Below are 15,585 nucleotides of genomic sequence, written 5' to 3' on the forward strand. Positions count from 1 at the left end.
ATGACCTGGATCTTAGGGGAGAGCTACCAGATGGGTGTGCAATGGCCTTCAAGAACTCACTCCACGACTCCGTATGAAACCCTTTCTGTTCCGACTGACAAGAGAATAGGAGCTGAAGCTCCACTACTTCAGCCACCTGATGCGAAGAGCCGGCTCATTGGAAAAGACCCTGATGCTGGGAAAGATTAAAGGCAAAAGCAGAAGACAGTGGCAGAGGATGAGATGATTAGATAGCATCACCAATTCAATGGACATCAACTTGGGTGAACTCTGGGAGATGGTGAGGGACAGCAAGCCCGGTGTGCTACAGTCCATAGGGTCGCAAGGAGTCGGACACAACTTAGCAACTGAACAACAACAGGAGGGTCACACCACAGCAGGGAGATCTGAGCCCAGCTCCCTGCTCTGCCCAGAGCATCACATCCAGCTCCACTGAACAGAGAAGCACGGGGCAGCATGTGGACCACAGATGGAGCAATCAAAGTCTCAGTCACTGGGTCCTTTCATCCACACACCCAATTTGTAGGTCTCACTCCCCACCACCACTACCTTTGTCAGTGGCTGGCATTAAGAGGGTTTCACTTGGTCAACTCCTGTGGGTGGATGCAAGGGAAGCAGAGATAAAGTTCTGCAGTTTATTACAGTAGCCCACAAACCCTTCTGATCCAGCGTATCGTCTGCAGCCAGTCTCAGCTGCCACCAGAGCGGCCTAACCCACATTAAAGTGACTTTAAAACGTCTTCATAGATGTCCTGAAAGGAGACAGCTGAAAGGAGACAGCTCAGGTCAGCCACCCGCTTTGGCTTTCACGAAGCCGTATCCTGATAGATGTGGCCACTTCTGAGGGCAGCACTGCTGGCCATTTAATCCATGAAAAACCTGAGTGAAAAAAATGGCTGGGAGGTAGCTACTAACAGAAAGGGGAAGACAGATGGAGGGGTGAATTAGCCATCTTCGCCCTCAGGCAGCGTCCTCTCCCCGTTAACGGCACCCACAGCTCATAGCATCTGGCACCAAGGATGTACTCGAATATTTGAGTAACTAAAGAGAAAGAAAGGAGACAAAATTCATGACTGTGCCAGAGACCTCGTGCTCAGGGACTGGGTCTGTCTCAGGGATGGTTCTCCATCTCTGGGCTGTGCTGAATGAGGAGCACACAGTGGGTCCATCTCGGGGTTCTATAGAAGTGGTGCTCTGAATGTCACCTGAGGGTGGGCAGGGGAGCGCCCAGGAGCGCCATGAGGAGGTGAAACACCAACAAGAGCGGGTCTTTTGTCTCTTTCCTTCCCTGCTGTATCTCTAGCATGTAGAAGAGTACCCAGCCCAAAGCAGGTGCTCAGTAAGCTGAATGGATGCATAGAAGGAAACCCTGAGGAGGTCCAGAGCCACACTGCCCACCACCTATGACCCCACTGCATTGCTCTTGCTTACATGATCCATCCTCTATATTCCATTATTTTAAATGACCATATCTATGAGCAGAACCTTCCTATGTAAGTAGAAGAGAGGGTAGGATATAAGGGAAGGAAAAGGATGACGCCAACCAAACCCATTGTTCTGACTGAGACCCATCTTCCAAGCAGGTATGCTCTGAAAATACCTGTAATTCTCTTAAAGGTTGGTCCAGCTTCCTAGGAGAGTGGTTCCCCTGGAGGTTAGGGAGCATGGATTCTCAGCATTGGGACTTTGTAAATGTATGAACATTTAGGTGCATTGCTGAACAATTCTACACCTCAGTCTCCTCCCTGAACAGGAGGATCACAGCACATACCACTGAGGGTGTCCAGGCCTTCAATGAAGCCATGCACGTAGGCACTTTAGCATGCTGCCTGACACAGAGCAGATTCTCTGTAAATGTGAGTGACCGGTGGAAACACGTCCACCTGTCAGTTGCCTGTCGCTGGTTATTCCAAGAATCCTCGTTGACCTTACAAAGAGAAAGAGGCTGGAGTATAGATGGAAACTAGTTGTTCATTTAAAAGTTTAGCCCCTGTGTTCTTTGCTTCTTCAATGCTCTTGAGAGTATACAAGGAAGGACTTTTCCTGGTGGTCCAGTGGTTAAGAATCTGCCTTGCAATGCAGGGGACATGGGTTCAATCCTTTGTCAGGGAACTAAGATACTGCATGCCTTGGAACAACCAAATCTGTGTGCTGTAACTAAAGAGCCCGAGGACCACAACTAGAGAGTTCACTGTTGTTGATCAGTTGCTAAGTCGCATCCAACTCTTTGTGACCCCATGGACTGCAGCATGCCAGGCTTCCCTGTCCTTTACCATCTCCTGGAGTTTGCCCAAACTCATGTCCATTGAGTCGGTGATGCCATCCAACCATCTCACCCAACCTTCTCCTCCTGTCTTCAGTCTTTCCCAGCATCAGGGTCTTTTCCAATCAGTAGGCTCTTCACATCAGGTGGCCGAAGTATTGGAGCTTCAGCTTCAGCATCAGTCCTTTCAATGAATATTCAGAGTTGATTTCTTTTAGGATGACTGGTTTGAGTATCTTGTAGTCCGAGGGACTCTCAAGAGTTTTCTCTGGCACTACAGTTGGAAAGCATCAATTCTTCGGCACTCAGCCTTCCTTATGGTCCAACTCTCACATCCATACGTGACTACTGGAAAAATCATAACTTTGACTAGATGGACCTTTGTTGGCAAAATGATGTCTCTGCTTTTTATATGCTGCAACTAAGACTCTATGCAGCTAAATAAATAAATAAATATTTTTAGAAACAAAAAAGAACATATGAAGAATGTGGGCTAAAGTTACAGCCATAAGATTGAGGGTAGAGGCCAGGGAACCCCTCCCAGCTCATATTACTAAAAATAGGACTGCACTGCCATAGGATGGCCTTTCTTGATGAGAGACAACACACTTGGAAGTCTAGGGAGGGAGAAAGAGACCCCAGAAGACTCTGAATTCAACTCAAAGGGAAGAAATCAACATTAGGACCTCCTGCTTGGAGAGGTCCCACGGAACCATGGCACCAAGAGTCAACTTCTTCCTGAGCCAGATTTCTTTAAAGGAAGAGATTTGGGCTTTGATCTCTTAAATGGAATTCAGAAATGTGCACAATGGTGAGAGTTAAAAAAAAAAAAATGTACTGCAGCTGGTTAAATAATTGGAAATAAAAGCTAAGCAAGAGTTGCTGAATTAGATTATTCAATATGAAGGAAGCATACTTTCATCTAAAGTTTCTCTAAATAGATGTTCTTTTCCCTTGCTGTAAAGGTAGGCTATTTCCCTTATTACTCTTTACTCAAGAAAAACAAGGAAGGGAGGAGGGTACACACACCCACATTGATCAGTTGCCTCCATGTTACAAAAGCAATTTTTATCAGCATTAAATTTGCAACAGCCAAGCAGAAGACATTGGGAGGTTTTCCTTGTACAAGAACAAAACTGAGAGATGAAAATGCAGTCACAAGAGGAAAGAAAGTTATTATGAAATCTGCCCAAGCCTCGTGTTTCTCCAGTGATTCAAGATAATCTCATTAGTGGCTTCAAACATTTTACAGTGACATCATTCAACAAGATAGCTCCCAGGGGTTGGATATGAGAGCAGGGAATTACCATCTGTCACACGTCTGTGACAAACCTGACGGTCTGGCCTGATTTGTTACCACCAGGAGCTCGTGTGGGTCTCTCTGACTGTGGTCACCTTTCTCGCTTAACGATCCTCTCTGACTACGAAGGACCCCCGTGGAACCCATAACCTCTCACTGGAATAAGGGATGGGGAACTCCCAAGGTCAAGGGAGTGAGGTGTCGATCTCCTCATTGCTCAGGGTCTGTCATTCAAAGAGCAAGTGGGAAAACCTCCCCTCATCTCACAGACTGCTTTGAGCCTCACTAGACTGGAGGTGAAGTATTGCTATTCAGGAAACAGGCCCAGGTTGGCTAACCTGTTGTGCTTCTTTCTGGATATCGGACGCTGCTCATTTCCAACATCATGATAAAAATGGCCTCTAAACTCTCTCGGTGGTTGTGAGAATTACACGAAATAATGTAAGTAAATTATTTAGCACAATGTTTGGCACAGAGCAAGTATGTAATAAACATGCTACAAGGGTTGTTATTAAAATTTGAAGTAACGCAGGAGCACCCATGAGGGAGGGTTTGCAGGAATCTAATACTCCCATGACTGTATCAGTGTCACTCTGGGCTCCTTCTTCTCTGCTGTCCATGGAGCAGATGTACGTGGGGCCCATACCGCTCAGGCCAACTCAGCTGTCACAGCAGCTTCAGTAGACAGTTCACACCCACATTCACTGGCTCCCTTCTCCAGCTGGGGTGCATGGTCAACCTGTGTTCTGTACAGCCTGGGAGCTGCAGGGTGACACCCCTGGAGAGCCCTCAACCAGGAAGAAATAGGAACAGCTAGACCTTAGACAGGAAAGCTCTTAGGGGTGTCCTGGGCCATCCCTCCGAGGTCCCCTGGGGGCGGAGCACAGGCTGCCCTCAGAGGGAAGCTGCTCACTGGCCTCGTTCATTTCCCCTCCTCCCCACTCTCTCATCATGCTGTTGCTGTTCAGTCGCTAAGTTGTGTCAGACTCTGCAACCCCATGGACCGCAGCACTCCAGGCTCCCCTGTCCTCCACTATCTCCCAGTTTGCTCAAATTCGTGCATTATTCTGTATAGCATCAGATGGATTTCACTTTCACCACCAAAAATATCCACAACTGAGCATTGTTTCTGCTTTGGCCCAGCCACTTCATTCTTTCTGGACATGGGATCACCCCAAATAAACCCCTGCATCCAAATCCTTGTCTCAGAATCTGCTTTTTGAGGAACCTAAACCAAGACAAGCCAAATGAGGCTCCCTCCTCCTCAGCATCTCCGAGCTTCTATGCAACGCCGTCCATCAACAAGGCATAACAGAGGGACCTCCTTAGGCAGTGGCGTTTGACAGACTGGGTTCAGATCCCTACTCTCCCACTTACTAGCAGTGCAAGCAAACTAAATCCCCTCTCTGGACCTCCATCTCCCTGTCAGAAAAGCAATACCAGGACTTCCCTAAGAATCCGTCTTGCAATGCAGGGGATGTGGGTTCAATCCCTCACCAGGGAACTAAGATCCCACATGCCTCAGAGCAACTAAGCCCTTGAGCTGCAACTAGAGTCCATGCACTGCAATCAAAGATCCCTCATGACACAACAAAGATCCCATGTGCTGCAAGTAGGACCCAACGCAGCCACATCAATAAATAAATATTTTTTAAAGAAAAAAAAAAAAGGAGAGTAACACCTACCTCATAGGGCTTTTAGGGAGGATTCATTCTGGCACAGAGTGGGTTCAATCTCTGTCATTTTTTATTACCAGTTGGAGCATCCTAAAGAGAAGTAGATACCCAAGGTTTCCAAAGATGCCTGGAGACCTTGAGAGCTTGGCACAAAGGAATGAGTGCCAAAGAATGACATTTAAAGGATTCACTGGGGAGACATTTTTAGACAAAGATCGAGGTGACTATCATCATAGGGAGAGAAGCCTTCTCTAGGAACATAAAAGGCTGGTCCCACTGCCAGACCCTTAGCACCAGGGGCCAGAGAAGCTGGTTCCTTGGCCGAGACCACACTTGCCGTTGGCAGCCAGTAATTGGAGCTGGAATGTTCCTTAGGTTTTGCAAAGTCGATCAGCGACTGATTTATTTTTCTAGAAAATGAGTGACAAGTGCAGAATAACTTGTAAGTCTTCAGGAGGGAAGGAAAAAAGCACAACCCAGCGGCTCTGTGCCCTCCCTGTTCACCCTAGGGGACCATTGGTACATTCACGTCTCAAATCAGCACAAATCCAAGTTAAAACTTAGCACTTGGTTGGAACTTCTGGAAGGAGTTGTCCTTAAATAAATGTGAAGGAAGCTTAAAAATTAATAAAGGTATGGGCAACCTGAGCACTGACATTTTTCAAAACACCCTCCAATGCTTTCCTAATTAAGGGGATCTGGCCTCCAGCTTCTGCGTCTGGTAACCTGAGTCGGGGAATTCCTGAGAGAGGGAAGGAAGAACTACCAGCTCTAGGTTGGGTTTGTTTTTTTTTTTTTCTCCTTCTCTTAGAAAAACCAACAGTGCAACTGTGAATTCACTTGTGGACTCTCTGGATGAAGGCTCTGACTAGGATGACAAAGCAGACCATTTGGGAGCTATGATTCCAGGGGAGAGCTCCATGCATATGCATGGCCCAGCTGAGCAAATATCTTGGCAGAAAAGTGAGTAGAATCATTCAAGCAACTGAGAAATGGAAGTTTCCTGGGAGCCCGTGGCTGCCCAAGGGAGGTACCCCTGCTTCTTCTGATTCTGGTGAAATAGGAATCAGACAGACGGGGCCTCTGCCCCAAGGACATGCATGTGTAGAGGGGCAGACAAGCAGACAATCAGCAAGTAATCTCCTCATGTGTACAGATGAGCCACAGTCCCAAAGCATACGGTGTTACCTAGTCTTGGGGGTTGGAAAGGTCAGATCAGCTGAGACCTGAAGGGTAAGTTCTGCAGGGAGGGAGAAGAAAGGAAGACCGTTCCAAACAGAGCAAAGAGCCTACTTGGAAGCGCTGAATTCCACACACTTTGGAGGATCTGAAAGAATGCCCTCATGACTGAAGCTGGAGAGGGAGGGCAGAGTTAAACAAGATAACTTCTGCACTGCGCCTGGCATGTCGTAAGCTTTCCATGTTAATTGAGATACTGACTGTGGTGGCGTCTTTACTGGCTCTGCTCAGGGGTGCTGTCTGGACACTCTCCATCTGTTGTTAGAACACTGAGATGATTCCTGTGGTCGCTCATGAACTGTGAGTTGGACAGAGGCCATCCTGCAGCCCCAGAAGTACCTTCTCTGTGCCTCAGTGGCCTCCCTAGCTCTGCGGGTAACTGGGATGGTCCTTTTTTTTAATGAGATTCAGTGTTATTCAGGGTCTTACTGAGGACTAGAGCTGGGAAGAAGCCTCTCAGTAGCTCTGAGGAAACTGCTCCAAAAAGGTAGGGGAGGAGTATATATATATATATACTCCTCCATATATATATATATATGGTTTTTTTTAACATTTTATTTTATGTTGAAGTATGGAGAAGACTCTTGACAGTCCTTTGGACTGCAAGATCAAACCAGTCAATCCTAAAGGAAACCAACCCAGAATATTCATTGGAAGGACTGATGCTGAAGCTGAAACTCGAATACTTTGGCCACCTGATGCAAAGAGCCAACTCACTGGAAAAGACCCTGATGCTGGCAAAGATTGAGGACAGAAGGAGAAGAGGGTGACAGAGGATGAGATGGTAGGATGGCATCATCAACTCAATGGACATGAGTCTGAGCAAACTCTAGGAGACGGTGAAGGACAGGGAAGCCTGGTGTGCTGCAGTCCATGGGGTCACAAAGAGTTGGACATGACCTAGCGACTGAACAACAGATAGCCAATGAACAATGTTGTGATAGTTTCAGGAGGACAGCAAAGGGGCTCAGCCATACATAAACCTGTATCCATTGTCCCCTAAACTCCCCTTCTAGGATGGCCCTTCTTGATCAGGTTCAGCAACTGTCATCCATCATCCCAAGCCCAGGGCTGGACTCACAGGTTGTGCAACCTGAGTGGTCACACGCACTCCACTGCTGCCTTCCGGAAATTCTTCACTTTTAAATAAGAGGCCTCACATTTTTATTTTGCACTGGACACTGCAAACTATGTGGCTGCCCCTGCCTCTCCCCCAAGCAGATGATCAAAGTCCACCCACCCTATCGCTGACAGCCCCTTTCTACAAGAGGAATGATGGTCAAAGGAACAAAGTTGTTTCCTTCTAGTATACTTCTGGGGCTGTTTTACAACCTGGCCCTCTGGGCAGCTACCCAGTTGGCCCACTCCTTAACCTATTTCTGGGGCCAAGAACTGCTGGGATCCCTGGACAGCAACTGTGCTCATGTTTTCAGCTCTTCTTTTCACCATGTTGGGAAATTTGGCAGCATCAGAAGCCAGAAGCTCATCACCAATCAAAGTAAAAACACCAGACCTGCATAGTGTGTGTGTGTGTGCTGTACTCAGTCATGTCCAACTCTTTGCGACCCCATGGACTGTAGCCCAACCAGGCTCCTCTCTCCGTGGAATTTCCCGGGCAAAAATACCAGAGTGGGTTGCCATTTCCTCCTCCAAGGGATCTTCCCAACCCAGGGATCAAATCCATGTCTCTTGTGTCTCCTGCATCAGATTCTTTACCACTGTATCACCTGGGAAGCCCATGGACCTGCATAGACTTGGGTCCAAATCCCAACTCTGCCTTTGACTCACAGTGACCTAGGTAAAGCACTTAACCTCTTCTCAAGCCTCCATTTCTTCTAAATCTCTAATGCTGAAAAGATGTCAGAATCCCAGGACTATTGCGAAGGTTAAATGAGACCAGGATACAGTGTGCCGTGCATGTAGTTAGTGCTCTGTGTTTACCACCAGTCTTTCTTGAGTTGCCATTGTTTCTCCCCACAGGGTGTGTGGTCCTGCCATGAATATCCATTGGGATACACGTCTCCTCATCCCAGAAGCCAAAAGGGGGCTCTGGACACTTCAACCACTAAATCTTCCTCATGAGGTGCTTGTACTGATGGGGAAGAGGCTATAAACTCTGCCAATCATACTCCTGTCTAAGTGAGCTAGAGTGATAAAGATGGAAGACCTGGGAGCACGCTTTCATTGATTTTATCATCCGTTGATCCCAGACAAGACTGCTGGGCAACGACAACTGTGGAGACCTTCTGGACAGACCTTCTGGAGCTGTCTCCAGCCTTCCCTTCAGCCCTGGGAGCTTCCCTGCACCCTTTCAATAAGCCCCCTTCTTTCTTACATTAGTCACAGTGGCTACTGTTGTTTGCAACCAAAGACTGTAACTCAGACACCACTCACACTCTAGGGGAGTACGGACAGACATCCAGATTTTCAACTCACTCAGAGCATCAGGCACGATCCACAGTAGCACAAAGCAGATCACTGGAGTCAAGGAGGATGGGCTCACTCCCAGTACCTGTGCAGGTGGGAGACGTGTGTGTACCTAGCCCAAGGGAAGGCTTCTGGCAAGCCAGCCAGCCCAGGACCTTTCCTCCCGTAGGAAAACACTTAACGGGTTGAGTCTCGAGCAGTAGAACACAGAAAACAGACAGGGCTGTCTGGCAATGACATGCTCCCCGGGCACAGGGCCCTGGTTCTGCAATAGTGATCTCAGGAGGGAGCCCATCCTCCAATTATCCGTCGCCCTCCAGCCTTCCCACAGCATGTCAGCAGCGCACGCAGCTGGCCAGGCAGATGGAGTAGGCGCTGCAGATCTGGGATGAGGAGGATGCAATAGAGCAATGTCCACAACTGCCTCTGCCCCTAAAGGGGCAACCTGTCCTGCCCCATCTTTACAGAGTCCTTTGTATAAGCAGATGCCCATAAGAGATCACTGACTAAGCTTTAATGTAAATTCATTTTTTACATTGCTTTCTCACTGGAACAAAGACTCTGGAATGGGAACAGAGGATCATTAAGAAACATCGAATGTCAGAATTGGAAAGTCTTAAAGAGCATCTGTTCCAGCAATCCCATTTTATAGATGAGAAAACTGAGGTCCAGAGAGGAAACTGTTTACTCAAGGTCCCTGTTATAGAGCCCAGCTTGGTGCTCTGTGATGACCTAGAGGGGCGGGATAGGGGTAGGAGTGGGAGGCTCAGGAGGGAAGGGATATATATATAATTATGACTGATTCACATTGTAGTACAGCAGAAACCAATACAAAATTGTAAAGCAATTTTCCACTAATTAAAAAATAAATAAAATTAATTTTAAAAACCAAGATCTCTGTTATAGGTTAAATTGTGCCCCATTCCCACACACATACACAGATTCCTATCTTGAGGTCCTAACCTCTCTCATTACTTCAGACAATGACTTATTTGAAAACAGGGTCATTGTAGACATAATTAATTTAGATGGGGTCATACTGGACTAGGGTGGGCCCTACTCCAATATGACTGGTGTCCTTCTGAAAAGGGGAACTTGGAGACAGACATGCACACCAGGAGAACAGGATGTAAAGATGAAGGCACAGATTAGGGAGATGCATTTTCAAGCTAAGGGACATCAGAGACTGCCAGCAAACCAGCAGAAGCTAGGAGAAAGGCATGGGACAGATTCTTTCTTCCTCACAGCTCTAAGAAGGAATTAATCCTGCTGACACCTTGATCTTGGAACTCCAGGCTTCAGAACTGTGAAATAATAAATTTATGTTGTTTAAGCCCCAGAGTTTGTCTGGCAGTCTTAGGAAACTAATAAAGTCCCCTGGCAACTCTTCATGTATCCCAAATTCATTATTATTATTGTTACTCATTGTCATTTTTATATGATTTATATCCCATCTCATTCCATTAAGGATTTCAAACACCATTTAAAGAACAGATGAAAAATACACATATATAAATATGAAAAAGTATCAGGAAAAATAAAAAATGAAACAAATCAAGAACAGAGAGTAAAATGAGACCCATGAAGTCCTACCCAGTTACTAATTAAACCACAAATTGGACTGTAAGCTTCCTATTAGGCAAAGCCAAAACAGAAATATGATCAAGCAAGCAAATTTTTCTGAGTGCTGAACAATGTAAAGATAAAAGGATGCTGAGAAATCCAATGGGTGATGTGCTCAACAACACCCCTGCAACAAATGGCATAACAATTTTATAAAGCAAAAGATTTATCCAGAAAGTCACTGCTGGAGTCAAGATTTTCCCTTGGGATTCCTGCATCCTATGTGATGCTCTTTCTTGTATTCATTCAACAAACCCTCCTTATACATCGCCTATGTGCCAAGTGTAGGAGACACAGTGATGAACAGGATATAATATGGCTGCAAGAAGCCCACAACCTGGTCTCTGGAATCTAGTGGGAGTGGGGTCAGATATACAGACAATGATCATGTTCTGAGACAATAGCTGTGGGTTCACAACCCCAGTACAAAGGTTCCACCTAGTACATTATGGTTGGGAATCTTGGTTTCAAAGAACAGAAATTCACTGTGATAACTCACAGAAAAGGTGCTGAATCAGAATTTGCATGTTTACAAGATCTTAGGGGGTTCACATGAATGAACATAAAGTTTGAGATGCACTGCTGTGGGACTTCAGAATTCTATCTCTTTCTCATGCACATACACACACATATACACACTCCTTCCAATCTCTACTGGTCACAAACCAAGCCACAGAGCCCTGAATGACCCTCTAACTATGCCAGCCAAAGCCACCATACAGCTCCCCAGCTCATGTTAACAAGTGGCTCAAGTGACAAGAGTCTGAGAAGTTCTCCTTTGGTGGGGTTGGACTCTCCACTCCTTCCAACCTTCCCTGGTACCTTCCAAATCAATGAGATTCCCTGAGGTTTGTCCTGTGGACAGGGCTGCACTCAAGACAGCATGCTTCAGAAAGACAGAGGTGTCCTACCCAATGAGGACATGCAGATAAAGGGCTGGCACACACAGTTTGTATGGAGGATGAGGCCTGGAAAGCAGCTTGAGATTAAAGAGAAAAATAGTAGTTACGCAAATGTATTGATCCCGTCTTCGCCAGGCCCCCCACGACATGCATCGCCTCATTCCGTCTCCACGGTGTCCCTGTTGGGGGAGGTGCCACTGTAACTCTATCCCACAGGAGAAAACTGGGGCTGAGCAAGGTGAGACGACTTGCCTAAGGTCACACAGCCCACAGGGGTGCAGGCAGAGCTGTAAATCAAGTTTATCACTTCTCATGGTTAGACCAGGTTACAGAGAGAGGGAGACTGAAAAACAGTGGAGAGAGAAAAGGTGGTAGGTCCAGAGTCAGTCCTAAGGTCTGACGAGAAACAAGGAGACTCATTCTTCAGTGCTCAGTGAAGTGAAAGTCGTTCAGTCGTGTCTGACTCTCTGCAATCCCATGGACTATCATAGTCCACGGAATTCTCCAGGCCACAATACTGGAGTGGGTAGCCTTTCCCTTCTCCAGGGGATCTTCCCAACCCAGGGATCAAACCCAGGTCTCCCGCACTACAGGCGGATTCTTCAACAGCTAAGTCTACGATGGGCACCCACGGCCCCCGTGTCCATCCTGCCCCGTGCACACCCTCAGTTTCACTACCTACCATGCTGCTTTGGGCTTATGTGTCCCGCAGCTGCTCCCTCCAGATGCTAGTCCCTCTGGGACCAGGGGCTGTGTCTGTTCACCTCACTCCCCCAGCACCTGGAGCCGTGCAGAGCTGGGTGTGAGCAGAAGCACAGCATCGCCGGGTGTCCCACGCAGGCGCTCATCGGTCCACGAGGCATTCTGGCCCTCAACAGGAAATCAGTTTCCAGCCTGGGTTTCAAGCAAGGAGTGACTCTTCTCACCGGAGTGACTTTAAAATGCCTCTCCCTTAACATCACGGATAATGTCACACGCTGACATCATGCATCTCTTGATGTTATGCACCGAGAAGGACACGGCACGGCTTACGCGGGAATGCAGCCAAAATGGCTCACCTGAGTCCAAGCAAGAGGCAGCAAGCGGATAAACCCATCCTGCATTTGCAAGCAGGACGTTCTGGCAAACACCTGCCCTGGATTGTTTAAAAATGTGGATGGCCTAAAACATAGATACAGACACACACACATACACACATACTACATATATACACATGCATACCCACAGACATACACAACTCACACACAAACACCCATACATGTTGTTGTTCAGTCGCCCAGTCGTGTCCAACTATTTGCAACCCCATGGACTGCAGCACATCAATGATATATATAATTAAATTTCTCGAGTGTGGTCATTGCATTGTGGTCATGTAGGAGAATGCTCTTGATATGAGGGGATACATGATCAAGTGTTCAAGTGTCACAGTGTCTACTAGACACTCTCAATTTAGTTTAATAAAAATTGTATATGTGCATGTATGTATAAAGAGAGAGGTACAATAATGGAAAATACTTGACCACTGGAGAAGGGTATATAGATACTCATTAAATTGTGTTAGCAACTTTTCTACAGGTTTAATATTTTTGAGATAAAAAAATTGGGTGTGTTAGCAACAAAATCAAATGGAGACCCATCTAGAAACGTCCCTGGGCAGACAAAACCAGTTTAATCACACACAAGCAAAGTTTCCTTTAGCTTATTTTGCAAGACTAACTTGACCTGGGTCATTTCTGGCTTGTGCCTCTAAAAATCATGAGTGAAACTTAAACTGTTTCGTGAGGTGAATACAAGGTGACCACTGGCCAATTCCCTATCATTTAATAAAAGCCTAATATTATACCCAATCACTGTGAAGAATAAACAACCACTGCTTTTTCACTAATAAGCTACTTCAGAACAATATACCCCTGAGCCTCATTCTACATTTTAGTTTGAATGCTCTTGGTTTGCAGAGTCTTTTTGGCATGGGCACAATAAACTTGTACTAATTACTACTTTGGTGACTCACTGGTTTTGCTTCTGTTATTTCTAAACTTTTGACAAGAGAGATGCCTAGAAGAGGAATTGCTGGGCTATATGGTAACAGTATGCTAAAGTTTTTTTTTTTTAACTCCAAACTGTTTTTCCACAGCAACTGTACTATTTTACATTCCCACCAGCAATTCATGAGCATTCCAATTTCTCCACATCCCCACCAGCGCCTGTTAGTGTTCATCTTCCTTATCACAGTCAACAAACATCTGTCTGGTCAAAGTTATGATTTTTCCAGTAGTTATGTACAGATGTGAGAGGTGAACATAAAGAAGGTTGAATGCTGAAGAACTGATAATTTCAAATTGTGGTGATAGAGAAGACTCTTGAGAGTCCCTTGGATTGCAAGATTGAACCTGTCAATCCTAAAGGAAATCAACCTTTAGGAATATTCATTGGAAGAACTGATGCTGAAGCTGAAGCTCCAATACTTGGGCCACCTGATGTGAAGAGCCAACTCATTGGAAAAGACCCTGATGCTGGGAACGATTAAAGGCAAAAGAAGACGGGCCAGTAGAGGATGAGATGGTTGGATGGCATCACTGACTCAATGGACATGAATTTGAGCAAACTCTGGGAGATAGTGAAGGACAGGGAAGCCTGGTGTGCTGTAGTCCATGGGGTCACAAAGAGTCAGACATAACCTAGCGACTGAACAACAACAAAAAGAGCCATCCTAGTGCTATCTCAGCGTGGTTTTGATTTGCATTTGCCTCATAGACTGATGATGCTGAGCATCTTTTCATATGCTTATTGGCCATGGGTATAGCCTGATGAAAACAGTTCAAAATGGGATCTTGATGATGGTCACACAACTCTGTAAACTTACTAAAAATCACTGAATTGTGTCCTTAGGTTGAGTGAATTTTATAGCGTATAAAGTATACTTCAGGCTTCCCTTGTGGTTCCCGGTGGTAAAGAATCCACCTGCCAATGCAGGGGACACACAATCGATCCTTGGGTCGGGAAGATCCCCTGGAGAAGGAAATGGCAACCCACTCCAGTATTCATGCCTGGGAAATCCCATTGACAGAGGAGTCTGGTGGCCTACAGTCCACAGGGTCACAAAAGAGACACAACTTAGCGACTAAACAACAACCACAAAGAATATGTCATGGAAGTTTTTTTTCTTAAGGAGAGGGAAATAAGTCAGTCGATACCATTTCCATCCCAGGAGAAGACAACCAAGCACTGATAACAGCAGTGCCACGGCAGCTGTGTTCTCACAGACACCAGTGATGCCACTGAGAGGAGTTAACAAGGCACATGCAAGCCGGGCCTCCGGGCCTGGGAGATGGAGGGGTCCACGCTGACTGCCTCCTTCAGCCACGGTCAGTAGCTGGAGGGTCTCACCAGCTCCTAGGTTCACAGGCGTAAAGTTAGCTGCACACAAGTCTTACTAGAGGGCAAAGGCTTAACCATGCTCAACAAAATCTTATGTCGTCATCATCATAACACATTGAGTTGAATGTGTGCCATCACATGTAAGTTGGGGGGCTGTGTGACCACCCTGAGCCCCATCTTTTTTAATATTTTTTTTTATTTGTCTGCTTTGGGTCTTAGTTGTGGTATGTGGGATCTTTAGTTGCGGTATGTGAGATCTAGTTGTTTCCTGACCAGAGATCGAACCTGCACCCCTCCCCTTAACATTGGGAACGTGGAGTCCTAGCCACTGGACCACCAGGTAACTTCCCTGAGCCTCATCTTTGAGAATAGTTTGACAAAATGGTTAAAACCCTAGCATCACATAGTCCCAAGTTCAAGTCCTGCCTTTCCCTCCCACTAGCCATGCAACCCTCATCACTTCTCTGAGCCTCACTTTCCTTATCTCTAAAGGGGGTATAATCAATGTACCTACCTTATAGGGTGGTTGGAAGATAAAATGACACCATGCACATTAAATTTTGGCTCAGAGCTCAATAGATAACAACCACCATCATTTATTGAACTAGTACCTGGAAGGTGCTTGGGGCCATGCCTGGACGTAGTAAGAGGAAATAAATCAGTAACCCAAGACTGATGTAGTCAAGATCCTGACTCACATCATGGGCAGAACCAGGGCAGCAGGCTCCCCTGAGATTCTCATCTTAACAAGGTGTAACCCTGTCAGGTTGTGCTGCC

Source organism: Giraffa tippelskirchi, chromosome 13 (genome assembly GCF_054371585.1).
Source record: "Giraffa tippelskirchi isolate mGirTip1 chromosome 13, T2T-mGirTip1v1.2.pri, whole genome shotgun sequence".
NCBI lineage: Eukaryota > Metazoa > Chordata > Mammalia > Artiodactyla > Giraffidae > Giraffa > Giraffa tippelskirchi.